This window comes from Macaca mulatta, chromosome 17, assembly GCF_049350105.2.
Source record: "Macaca mulatta isolate MMU2019108-1 chromosome 17, T2T-MMU8v2.0, whole genome shotgun sequence".
NCBI classification, from domain to species: Eukaryota; Metazoa; Chordata; class Mammalia; order Primates; family Cercopithecidae; genus Macaca; species Macaca mulatta.
In genome coordinates this window covers 30,387,800-30,401,849 of record NC_133422.1, presented here as the reverse complement: position 1 = coordinate 30,401,849, position 14,050 = coordinate 30,387,800, and the positions used below count along the sequence as shown (strand labels likewise).

Below are 14,050 nucleotides of genomic sequence, written 5' to 3'. Positions count from 1 at the left end.
ATTTTGGTATCCGAGGGGGTCCTGGAACCAATCCCCTCATTAATACCAAGTGACAACTGTAGTAGCAACATCAAGGGTGATAACAGCTACCATTTATTAAACATATACCACGTGCTAAGTGCTTACAAAAATTGCCTTTAATCCTTCCAACAAGAAATATATTAGTTTTCACTAATACTATACAGAGAGAAACAAACTCAGGAGGTTAAATAAATTTTCCCAAATCAGAGTACTGACGTGCATACTAAGCCAGGTTTGTCTGGAATGAAAGCTCAAGTTCCTAATCCCTTCTGATTAGGGATAAATACTAAGGGATATATACTTCTGATTAGGGATATAGCCTTCTGGTAGGATATATACTAGCCTCTATCCATTGAATTAGTATCAGGTGCCAGATATTATACATGCATTTCTTTGCTAATTTGGCAAAGTAATATTACCACCATCACCATTCATAGATGGTGAAACAAAGGGCCAGAAAGGATTTATAATTTGTTCAAGGTCACATAGCTGGTGATTTGGAAAATTTGGATTCAACGTCAGGACTGTGTACTCCAAGACCCATCCTTTCTCACCGAGGTACAGTGACTTCCCATGGGCACTCCTGGGTATTAAGAGAAGTGTGTTCACTGAAGGGAGAGTTTTCCTGGTCTTCCAGATGAACCTGGAACTTAATGTCAATTTTATTTTTCCATGAAAATTCATATAAAAGAAAAACATATAGCACATCTCTTGGAAATGAAATACTTCAAGTTTAATGTCTCTCTTGCTAATGCAGAATTTATCAGCCAAGACAGCTGGCTGGCCTGGTGAGGCACTGGAGTGCAAGGAATTTTGAAAGCCTAGCATTATTGAAGGCATGGGAAGTCAATCTAGGAGCTGAATTTCACAACGTATAAAGGGAACGTTTGGAGGAGTGATGGAGAAGATACTTTCAAAAACAACATGTAGCTCTGGTTTCAGGATGTTGGCGTGTGTCCTATATTCTATTTAATAACGACCCTGTAGGATGGTCCTTGGGTTGATCGCTGCACTGCTTGTCCAGGTGTGGGCACTTCGTCAATCAACTGCTGTGTGGGAAGCCTGACTTACTTCCCCAGAGGTACCCGTTTCTACCTAGGAATAACGAGTGGACATTCTAATTACACCATGAAGAGGTGATTAACTCAGGACAAAGAGAAGGTAAAATAGACCCCTGAGAGCAGAGGCAACTTTGTGAGAGGAGGACATTTTCCTAAACATATTGCCTCTTTTTCAATAAGCACTGAAAGAACTCTGAACCTTGTGGCTGCCCTTTCATTACTTGCTGTTCAGCAAGGGGGCAAGCAGGGGACTGGAGACCACTGCTACTCAGCTTGTCACTTGGAAGTTAAATAATAAGCCATTGAGTGTTGTTTGTGGGAGTTCTAGGATTTCCACAGTCCAAAGGGGCAGACTCTGCTCAAAGTTCAGGATAAGAGTAGAAGAGAGATGTGGCCTAGTGATGGGTGTCATTGTGAGGCTGGGAGCTCTTGATTCAATAAGCTTTTCAGTTTTCTTTTTCTTTTCTCTTATTTTTCTTTTGAGACGCAGTTTTGCTCTTGTTGCCCAGGCTGGAGTGCAATGGCGTGATCTTGGCTCACCACAACCTCTGCCTCCCGGGTTCAAACAATTCTCCTGCCTAAGCCTCCTGAGTAGCTGGGATTACAGGCATGTGCCACCAAGCCTGGCTAATTTTGCAATGGGAAAGGACCCAGATAGATGGGTTTGGCACAATCTTTTTGTATTTCTGTAAAAATCTTTTATATCTTGTATTTTGCAAAAATCTTGTATTTTTAGTAGAGATGGAGTTTCTCCATGTTAGTCAGGCTGGTCTTGAACTCCTGACCTCAGGTGATCCTTCCACCTCAGCCTCCCAAAGTGCTGGGATTACAGGCGTGAGCCATCACACCTGGCTATTTTTATTTTTTCAATGGGCTTTTTAGATATTACTTTGTAGCAGGGGCATCTGAGTTGGGAAAAAGACTCCAAGACCTCTCCACCAAGTAGAAAAAACAATAGGATTTCAGGCCCAGGTCATGGAGGCTTGAGACATTCAGTTTAGTTCCAGAGAGTTTGGAGAATGCAACAGACACATGACTACAGCATGTGTAGAGGTAGACACTGGATTGAAAATGTTAATCTTTGAAATCTAGTGCAGGGGACAAAGATGGGTTAGCGATCTGTAGAAAGGGTTTGTGAGTGTTTATGTGTGTGTGTGGTGGGAGCTGCAGTCTGAAATAATGGCACATGGATTTGGCTATTCAGGACAGTTGGGAATGTGGAGAGTGTGAGGGTTTTCACTGTCTGCATCCTGGAGGACAGGTCACTTCCTCTTGCTCATTGAGTCATAGTTGGTTGTTTGCTACACATTGTCATTTCACTTCTTCGGGGTTTATTTCATTGCTTGGTATCTATGTTTATACTAATTGGAGTATCTGTCCATTAATTAAAAACAAAAAAACAGACATGTAATGCCATAGATTCATATGGGAAAACTGAGACTGATCAAAATTTGATGGAGAAAGTAGATGGTAGAACTCAGACTGAAACTAGTGGCTCCTGACTTCATGTTTTGTGACCTTTTCTGTGTCCAAGAGTATATCTGCCCACCAGCATCTAAATGTAAACCAAACAGAACTGTCTATTATTATAACTACCCCCTCTAGTCTTCAAGTTTTATTGAACTAGTTTTTCTATAAGACAGACATAAAGCAGCAGGCACAGCCACTTTCCCTGAAATTAAAGGAATTAGTTGCTGTGAAATGCAAACAAAATTCAGAGCAGGTTGGACCAACCATGGACACTTGCCAGGCTTCTACTATATGTAAGGTACTCTAATATGGTTCCAAATATTCTGGGACAGTTCTTTGAGTTGTATAATTCTTTCACATTTTTAATCTTCTCTGATATCTATTGAGCTGACTTTTTCCCATATGCTTATTGGTCTTTTATATTTATTTGTCTGTGAATTTGTTCATCATTGCTTTTACTTCTTTTCCTATAGTATGAGGTCTGAGTTACTGTTAGCTGAGTAGTTGTTAATGCTTAGAAAAATTAAAGACTTTACTTGTGCTACTAAGTGGCTGAGCTGGCACCTGGCCTTGATTCTCTTTGATTTCAAAGTCACTATGTTCATATCCATATTTTCAGGACGTTCCTTAAAAAGGGACATTTACCCAAAAGGTTAAACATTAAATGAATGTAGCATGTGTTTCTCTAACACACATTACTTCATCAGTGCATCTCAGAAACATAATATGTACCCTAATAGGCCCTTGGATATTGCTAAGGTTTTTTATTTTCAAAATCTCTTGACTTTATATATTTCTTTGAATGCAAAATTATTAGCTTTTGAAGGTGTTCTGTAAACAATCAGGGTTTCCCACCAAAATGTGTTATTCTTGTGTTTACCTAAATTCCTTTGAGAGAATACTTGTTCCTAAAGAGGGATAAGGTGAGAAAATCTTCTGAAAAAAGGGATTTTAGTTAGGCTATAGCCTTGGTCATGGTGGCAGAGATCTGAAATGATAGTTGATTAAACAAAATAGAGATTTCTTTCTCTTTCATGTCATAGTTGGTGTATTAGTTTGTTCTCACATTGCTATAAAGAAATACTTGAAACTGGGTAATTTATAAAGAAAAGAGGTTTAATTAGCTAACAGTTCCACAGGCTGTACAGGAAGCATGGTTGGGAGGCCTCAGGAAACTTACAATCATGGCAGAAGGCAAAGAGGAAGGAGGTACATTTTACATGGCTAGAGCAGGAGGAATAGAGAAGAGGAGAGGTATTACATACTTTTTAACAACCACCTCTCATGAGAACTCATTCACCATCATGAGAACAGCAAGGGGGATGTCTGCCACCCTGATCCAATAACCTCCCACCAGACCTCTCCTTCAACATTGGGGATTACAGTTCAACATGAAATTTGGACAGGGACACAAATTGAAACCATATTAATTGGTGTGTAAGCAGCCCAGGATTTGTAGGAAGGCTTCATGGCATTGGTTATGAGGACCCAAATTTAAACCATGTAATTCCACCCCAACCCCTCCCAAATATCATGTCCTTCTCACATTACAAAATACAATAATCTCTTCTCAACAGTCCCCTAAGTTTTAACTCATTTCAGCATTAACTCACAAGTCCACAGTCCAAAGTCTCATCTGAGAAAAGGCAAGTCCCTTCTGCCTATGAGTCGGTTAAATAAAAAAACAAGTCAGTTACTTCCAAGATACAATAGGGGTAAAGGCATTGGCTAAACACTCCCATTCCAAAAGGGAGAAATCAGTCAAAACAAAGAGGCTACAGGCCCCGTGCAAGTTCAAAACCCAACAGGGTAGCCATTGAATCTTAAAGCTCCAAAATAATCTCCTTTGACTCCATGTCTCACATCCAGGCTACACTGATGCAATGGGTGGGCTCTCAAGGCCTTGGGAAGCTCCACCCCTGCAGTTCTGCAGGATACAGCCCCCTTGACTGCTTTCACTGGCTGGCATTGAGTGCCTGTGGCTTTTCCAGAAGTACAGTGCAAGCTGTCAGTAGATATACAATTCTGGGGTCTGGAAGACAGTGGCCCTCTTCTCACAGTTCCACTAGGCAGTGCCCCAGTGGGGATTCTGTGTGGGGGACTCCAAGCCTGCATTTCCCCTTCACTTTTCCCTAGTAGAGGTTCTCCATGAGGATTCCACCCCTGCAACAGTCTTCCTGGACATTCAAGGATTTCCATACATCCTCTGAAATCTAGGCAGAGGCTTCCAAGCTTCAACTCTCACACTCTGTGTACTTGCAGGCTTAACACCACATGGAAGCTGCCAAGGCTTATGGCTGGCACCCTCTGCCTGAGCAGCACCTTGGCCCCTTTTAGCCATGGCTGAAGCTGGAGCAGCCAGGATTCAGGGCACCACGTCCTCAGGCTGCATAGAGTAGCTAGACTCTATCCTAGTCTGCATAGAGTAGCTAGACTCTATCCTAGTCCACAAAACCATTCTTTCCTCCTGGGCCTCCAGGCCTGTGATGGGAGGGGCTGCTGCAAAGACCTCCAAAATGCCTTTGAGGTATTTTGCCTATTATCTTGGCTATTAACATTTGGCTCCTCTTTACATATGCAAATTTCTGTAGCTGGCTTGAATTCCTCCCCAGAAAATGGGTTTTTCTTTTCTACCACATAGCTGGGCTACAAATTTTCCAAACTTTTACACTCTGCTTCCAGTTTCAGATCATCTGTTTGCTCATGCATAACAAAAGTGACTTTGGCTCTGGTTCTCGATAAATTCCTCATCTCCATCTGAGACCTCCTCAGCCTGGACTTCATTGTCCATATCACTATCAGTATTTTGGGCACAACAATTTAACAAGTCTCTAGGAAGTTCCAAACTTTCCCTCATCTTCCTGTCTTCTTCTGAGCCCTCTAAACTGTTCTAATCTCTGCCTGTTAAACCAGGTTCCAATGTTGCTTCCACATTTGCAAATATCTTACAGCAGTGCCCCACTCCTAAGTACCAATTTTCTATATTAGTCTGTTCTTGCTTGGCTGTAAAGAACCACCTGAAACTGGGTTATTTATAAAGCAAAGAGGTTTAATTGGCTCACAGTTCCATAGGCTGTACAGGAAGCATGGCTGGGGAGGCCTCAGGAAACTTACAATTATGGCGGAAGGCAAAGAGGAAAGAGGCTCATCTTAGATGGCAAGAGAAGTAGGAAGAGAGAGAGCGGGGAGGTGTCACACTTTTCAATAATTAGATCTCATGAGAACTCACTATCATGAGAACAGCAAGGGGAAAGTCTGCCCCCATGGTCCAATCACCTCCCACCTGACTCCTCCTCCAATACTGGTGATTACCATTTGACATGGGATTTGGGTGGGTACACAAATTCAAACTATGTTAGTTGGTGTGTAAGCAGCCAGGATTGGTAGGATGGCTTCATGGCGTTGGTGATGGGTACCCATTCTGCATTATTGCTTCCTCTCTGTAGGGAGTTGCCCTTATCCACGTAGTCTGAAATAACTCATCATTTTTGCCTAAGATGCCAGTGGACAGGGGAAGGAAGCCCTTTCTTTTTAATGGAGCAACTTAGAAGAAGCTCACCACTTCCAACTACTTCCCACTTGTCAGAACTTTGCTGCATGGCAACACCATGTTGCAAAGGAGGCTGGAAAATATAGCCTTTATTTGGAGAAACTGCTCAGCTGAAATTGAGAGAGAAGGGGCAACAGTCACTAGGGGAGAGCTAGCAATCTCTGACACATAAGACTTTACAAGACAGTGAGAAACTGTACCTCTGATTTATGCAACTGACAATCTAAACTAGGTTTAATTCTTGGCTTTGCTTCTTGCAAACTGGGCTTTCTTTTGGCGCATTTTCTTGTCTATGAAAAAGAGACCATAAATTGGGAGTAATGCTTATAAGGTGTCTGTTGGATCATCTGGTACTTAGTAGGTGGTCAACAATGAAGTGTCCCTTTTTTCTTCCCCTTTCTAGAAAATATGAAACTCTGGAGAGTCTATCAGGAAGACTGTTGTATAGCCACTGAGGGTTTAGAGCCCAGATTTACCCATGGGAATTTCATCTTCTGGCTGGACATACACACTGAGAGGCAGCAGCTGGATAGCTTAAGATAAATGATTTTGAAAGATTCTCTGAGCATACAGAGCTCACAGAGATAAAAGGTAAAAGCCACAAGGCAGCAGGATGTACAGTACAACCAACGCCTGGCAATCAAGTTAGACACATGTGTTATCTTCCATCCTATCTGGGTGGAATCAGAAACCGCTAGAGTTGATTAGCTGAGGCCCAATCAGGCATTTATGCCGATAGACTAGAAAAGAGACACCCACCCAGAAGATTAAAAATAAACAAATGGAACCCTAAGACTTAAATCATGAAAGTGGAGTTAAAGGCTATTTGTCACTTTCCTGTCATTTTGTATCACAAAGAGATTTGCAGTCTCTGTGAGCAAGGGTATTTCTCCCTCCCGTGCACCCAGCACTCCCCCTGCCACCACCAGGGGTCCCGTGCCATTGCTGGAAGGTAAGGTACAGGTTTTCAGTGGCTAACTCCTTAGGCTCTGTTTTCCGGAGGGATTTGGGGAATCCTCGAGTCGTGGGCTTTGTACCTATTGTTGTTAGACAAATATCTAAACAGGGCTTTTCAGCTTTAGAAGATGCTTCTGTGTGCTTTCTTCTAGAAATCCCCCTGTCTTCTGACTTGCCCAAGACACGCAATGCCAGGGTCACTCTCCCTTCCTCTTCCCCTCCCAGATAGGTTTATATAAAAGCATGTGTATGTGTAAGAGAGAGAGAGTGTCTGAGTGTGTGTGTATTGTGTATGTGTTTATGCTTCCTTTGGAGTTCAAATGCAGTGAACTACTGATGGGTTTCCTGGACAAAATTACTCAATATTTGAGTTTTTTAATCTTAGTCCTTGACAGATATTGGGCCATCAGATGTTGCATATTTGTTGGTTTTTTTTTTTTTTTTTTTTTTTTTTTTTTTTTTTGAGATGGAGTCTCACTCTGTCACCTAGGCTGGAGTGCAGTGGCACGATCTCGGCAACCTCAGCCTCCCAGGTTCAAGTGATTCTCCTGCCTCAGCCTCCTGAGTAGCTGGGACTATAGGTGTGCACCACCACACCTAGCTAATTTTTATATTTTTAGTAGAGACAGGGTTTCACTATGTTGGCCAGGCTGGTCTCGAACTCCTGACCTCAGGCGGTGCACCCACCTTAGCCTCCCAAAGTGCTTGGATTACAGGCATGAACCACTGCACCAGCCTAGATGTTTCATATTTGAATATGGAATTGAGACTTGCCCCAGAAATCATGTTTATTCTACAGAAAGCTTAAAGTCATCTCTGATTTTTTAGAACAACCTTTAGATTGTAAATTTGTTGGTATGCTATTTCAAAGTCGAAAATGTACCGGAAAGAACAGTGTTTTGTTCAAATTCTAGGTCCTCTACTTCCTGGCTTTTTGAACTTGGAAAAAATTATGTGACTTCTCTGTGTTGCAGTTCCTTATTTGAACCTTACCACCAGAAAGTAAGTTCATTAAAGCAGATTCATTTTTCCCTTTGGATAACTGATGTTACATAAGTTAGAGCAGTACTTAGTCCATAGTAGGTATTCAATAAATAGCTGTCAAATGAATCAATTAAATGGGAATAATAATTCTGTCTCATGGGATGTCTATGAAGATTAAGTAAGACAATATATGCAAAGCGTCTGGCCCTGAGCCTGGCTCTTAGTACTTGTTTAATGGTGGCTGTCATTATTATTTGGGAGTCTCTACATTTGCATAGTGCTATGCCGATTAAAAATATACCTTAAATATAGTTTTATATCTCATTTTCCGGAAACTATGATTACTTATTATCATTGGGAAGAGATCAGCAGAATCTCCCCTCATTTTCTATCTGTAATCACTGTACGTGGAAACATTGCATTAGCATCCCACCAAAATTGCTCTTGTCAAGGTGATCAGTACTCCCATGTTGCTGAGCCAATGGCATATTCTCAGTGGGTCCTTATCTCACATGAACTATCTATACCATCAACACTGCTGCTCATCCCTCTGGAGATGCTTTCTTCACCTGGGGTCTGCATATTTTTGTCTCTTACATCCTTGGTTGCTTCCTCTTGTTCTCCTTTACTTGCTCCTGCTCTTCTTCCCAAACTCTTAAGTTGACTGCCCAGGTCCTAGTCCTTGGGTTTATATCTTGTCTTCTTCCTGTATTAGGGCCCCAGTAGGCAATACCTGGGTAATTTGAGGAGAGTATGATAATGGGACATTTTATAGATGTGAGTACAATTTAGACACACTAACAATAGATAATGCAGTATCTGGAGCTAGAAACAGTGAAGAGCCTGAAGGGGCTAGAAGAGGAGTGGCTACGGGAACTGAAAAAGGGTAATAGAAAGTGTGAGCTGGCTGGTGGGAGCTATAGCCTTTGATGCAGGGACAGAGTCAGCATAAGACAGTTCAGCCAGGAGGGTCTGGGTCTTTGATCTCTTGCTCATGCTCCTATTGGCTGAACCCCAATAGAAGCCAAAAATCTGACTGACAAAGTCCAAATGAGCCAGGATAAAGGAGGATAGGAGGATGGAACATGGCAATAGGGAGGCAAAGGGAGGATAGTCAGCACACCCCATAGTGATCTTACCCAGTTCCAAGGCTTTCAGCACCATCATATGCTAAAGATTGTGGACTCATCTCTCTGCCTATGGACATCTCAACTTGGATCCCTAATGGATATCTCCAAGTCAGCATATGTAGAGCCAATCTCTTACCTGGACCCTCTTCAAACCCTCTTCAACACCCACATCTTTCCTCATCTCAGCCCGTGTCAAATCCATTCTTTCAATTGCTCAGGCTAATGTCATCCTCAATCCATCTTTTTCCCTCACATCCCGTAGCATGAAATTTTGCTTCACTGTCTCCACTTTCAATGTACATCTAGGCTCTAAATAATTTCATGGTTTCAAAAATTGTTATTCAGGTTTTTATTTATTTACATATTTTTAGAGACAGGGTCTCGCATTGTCACCCAGGCTGGAGTGCAGTGGTGCAATCACAGCTTATTACAGCCTTGAACTCCTAGGTTCAAGGAATCCTCCTACTTCGGCCTCCTGAATAGCTAGGACTATAGGCATGTGCCACCACTCCTGGCTAATTTTTAATTTTTTTTTTTGTAGAGATGGGGTCTCACTATGTAGGCTGGTCTTGAACTCCTGGCGTCCAGTGATCCTCCCACATCAACTCCCCAAAGTGCTGTGGTTGCAGGCATGAGCCACCGTGCCTGACTGTTATTTATGTTTTTAATGGTGCATTATTCAGTAAATTGACTTTGAACATGCCTACTTGTGCAGAACATTAGGCTAGGGGCAGATGAGGCAATGGTAAACAAGCCACACAAGGCTTCTCCCTTAGTGGAGCTTACAGTCCAGTAGGGAAGCATGTCATGATCACATGTCTAAGATACTTTCTAGCCACACTTCATATCAGTAGACATGACTTCAATTTTGAAGTTTTGGAATGTAATCCATTGAGTTGAGCGCTAGCCATATGCTGCCTGTGTGGCGATTTGGTGGATGAGTATATTACACAGGGCAGTTTAGAGAAAGGTCAGAATCATTATTGGCTTACAACTCTTTGCTCCTGTTTTTCTTTCAACTCTTTTCTGCCCTCAACACTTTCTAGACATTCTATATCCCATGACTCATCTCTCCTCCATTTTTTATTGCTATTCTGAATTCCCTCATTCTCCTGTTCTTATCACTCTTTCCACTAAAAACTTGTGGTGTTTCATTTTAGTTTTACCCTCACTGCTTAGTAGCCATCCTTCTATGTGTCCTCAGTGGGACTTTGTACGGCAGACACATCTGACAGCAATAACTCAAGCATACCCTAAGAATAATCCTATGGTCTAAGAAGAATGTGTGTTCAGAGTTTGGAGCTAAGGAACCCAGGAGTGGCCAGCCTGGAGATTCACTCCTTATCTCTGAAGGGAAGGACATCTGAATCCCTGGCCCATTCCTTGGAATGCAGGTCATACAGGGGATTGAGGCCCATTGTTTTGGGTTAAAGGGAGGGTGCTAGGTGTGGGTTGGTAGGTGGAGTTTGCTAAGTGAAAATACTATATAAACTGTATCTTTTTTACAAACAATAGTGGTTTTTCTGTCCACTCGCTGCTCCTGAACTGCCCTGTATGTAAGTCCTCAATACACCCAGGGTCTCCTTTGTTGGCCCTGGGTCTCTTCTTTGGCCTCTGGGACATCGTGCCATCCCTGCTGGAGTCAGTAGGGGTCTGGCACAACAGACCTCACCTTCTGACTATGATGGAATATCATGTAACAGCCTAATGCTTCTTCTGAGAGACACTAGAGAAGCTGGAGAAAGTAAAATATAAAATTAAAGGCATATGTGAATGATGGAGGCTGCCTATGTTTGAAGGGTAAGATCATAGGGGGCAGAAATGTTCTTTGAGATTAGACCAGGTTCTGCATGCTGCTTACCTTGGGGGCATTTACTGACCCTTGAGCAGGGGTGAAGTCAGCTGAGCTTTCCTCAACCTCAAGGGGTTTGGGAGACAGAAATTGGAGTTTGGGGCTGGTAAGGACTTACAGCCAGTACTTGAGGGGTGAAGATTTCAGAGAGAAAGGACGTGTGAAGGAGTAGCCTTGCTTAATATCAGTTTTCCCTCAACATATGTTACTTAAGCTGTTCATGGAGGAGAGCCACAAAGCCAAGTGCAAGGCAGCTGCAGTGGAGCAGGGTTTCTGGTAGACTCACGGTGCTAGAGAAGCAGAATATTAAAGTGTGGGATCTATCCAAGGGGAGAGGCCCTGGGAAGCACTCCAGGCATTAAGTCAGAACTTCTGCAGTGCTGTGCTTCAGGAGAAGGTGTGAACCAGGAATGGATCAAGGTATTCAAAGACTGCATTGAGCCTCGGCTTGCTCACAGCCTGATTTCATTTAGGTGATCTCCCTCTTTGCCAGCTTCCAGAGGACAGAGCGAATCCTCTTTTGAACCAGTAATGAACAAAGGTATTCAAAAGGGAGAGGGATATCACCCAGAACCTCTGTAACTTTTCTTTTCTTTTTTTTTTTTTTTGAGACGGAGTCTTGCTCTGTCACCCAGGCTGGAGTGCAGTGGCCGGATCTCAGCTCACTGCAAGCTCCTCCTCTCGGGTTCACACCATTCTCCTGCCTCAGCCTCCCGAGTAGCTGGGACTACAGGCACCCGCCACTTCACCCGGCTAGTTTTTTGTATTTTTTAGTAGAGACGGGGTTTCACCGTATTAGCCAGGATGGTCTTGATCTCCTGACCTCATGATCCGCCCGTCTCGGCCTCCCAAAGTGCTGGGATTACAGGCTTGAGCCACTGCGCCCGGCCTGTAACTTTTCAAAGATGATGTCCAGCATCCAACAAAAATTACCAGGGATACTAATAAACAAGACCAAGGGAAAAAATAAAATAGACAAACTAAAAACAAACTAAAAACACTCACAGTTTTCTCTAATGTTGGAGTTATCGACATAGACTTCAAATTAAGTGACTGATATTCAAAAAAGCATATGACAAGATGGAGAATGTCAAAAGTATATGACAAGATGGAGAATTTGAGTAAATTCCAGTTCTAGGAGTCAGTGCTGAGCTGTGGACACGGGTCTGTTCCGCAGGGTGGGGTTTGTTAAAGTTGTCAAGTATAAGGCCTACTTTAAGAGATACCAAGTGACATTTAGAAGATAGTGAGAAGGTAAAACTGATTATTATGCTTGGAAACACTTGGTGGTACAGGATAAAAATAAGTCTAACACACACAAATACAGAATGATTGTGTGATAAATAGACATACCATTTGTCAGATGGCTTATGCCCATATAGATTGGGACATGATAGTCTGTGCAGCTTATGCACACGAACTGCCAAAATACGGTGTAAAGGTTGGCCTGACAAATGATGCTGCAGCATGTTGTACTGGCCTGCTGGTGGCATACAGGCTTCTCAGTAGGTTTGGCATGGACAAGATCTATGAAGGCCAAGTGGAGGTGACCAGAGATAAATACAATGTGGGAAGCATTGATGGTCAGCCGGGTGCCTTTACCTGCTATTTGGGTGCAGGTCTTGCCAGAACCACCGCTGGCAATAAAGTTTTGGGGGCTCTGAAAGCCCTGTGGATGGAAGCTTGTGTATTCCTCACAGTGCCTAACGATTCCTGGTTATGGTTCTGAAAGCAAGGAATTTAATGCCGAAGAGCATCAGAAGCACATTACAGGTCAGAATGTTGCAGATTCTGCAACGTGCATTACCTAATGGAAGATGCTTACAAGGCAAGAACCTTTACTGTAGTTTCCATGGGAGGGAATGGATGAGGCAAGGTAAGCAAGCTTAGGATCGACTAGTTAGAATAATTTCAGCAGGCCCTGGGATGTAGGGGCTGCCCTGAATTGTCTGGTACTTGGTCCTGAGATGATTAGGCAAGGGAATATTGGCCTCGAGTGTAACAGCCTGATAGAGGAAGTGGGAGAGGAGTGGGCTCTGGATTGGTTGGTTTGTGTATGAAAGGGCACTTATAGTACCATCTCTGGGAATTGACTAGCCCTAGGAAGCCAGTTTCTCCAAGGTGGGTAAGGCCCCATTAGCCTAAAAAGACATGCTTGATATAAGCAATAGTTGAGACTCATACATCCATGCATTTCTGCTTCTATCACTTGAGCAGCATACTTAGTAGGGTTTAGTTGTGTTTGGACCAAAACCTGTTAATGACAGTTACATTTAACAATAAAATTATGATTTAGGGAAATATTATATGAATTAGTGACCAAAAGTTGTTATTTCTTTGAAAACTAAATAGGAAAGTCTTGATGAAAAAAAACACTTTTAAATATATGTGGGTTAGGCACAACTGGAAAAAAAAAAAACAAAATAAAAAAAATCCTGAAGATTCCACAGTAGTGTGGAACACTCTTATTAATTCTTCTTACAGATATCTCTCGAGTTTTCCTTTTTGGACAATGCAACAACTAGCAGTTTCTGTTTTTTTTTTTTTTTTTTTCTTGCTTCCAATCTTTGTAGGTTTTCTTTCTTTTTCTTACTATGCTGGCAGGATCTCCAATACAATGTTGGCTAGAAGTGCTGGTCACAGGTTTCCTTGCCCTGTTTCTTATTTCAGAGAGAATACTTTCAGCGATTGCCATTAGAAATAGCATTTGCTGTAGGATTTTAATAGATATTTTAAAAAGTCAGATTAAGGAATTTCCTTTCTATTTCTAGTTTGCTAAGAGTTTTTAATCATTTATAGGTGTTCCCACTTATTTTATACCTGCCACTTTGAGGGATGCTCTTCTAGTACCACTGAGAAATTGTCTACTTTCTAGTGCCTCATAGTCAAATTCACAATTCCTCATTTGTTTTCAATGAGGGAGACTTGCTTCCTGGCTCATCTTTTGTGTACCATAAAGTATGTCAATATCCAGAAGCAAATCAAATTTATTTATTTATTTCTGAGACAGAGTTTTGCTCTTGTT

At 42.2% G+C, this 14,050-nt stretch overlaps 1 pseudogene; it reads left to right on the top strand.

The window, feature by feature from the left end:
- Positions 1–8,853: 8,853 nt before the first annotated feature.
- LOC114673499 (large ribosomal subunit protein uL18 pseudogene) lies at positions 8,854–12,895 on the top strand (annotated as a pseudogene).
- Positions 12,896–14,050: the final 1,155 nt, after the last annotated feature.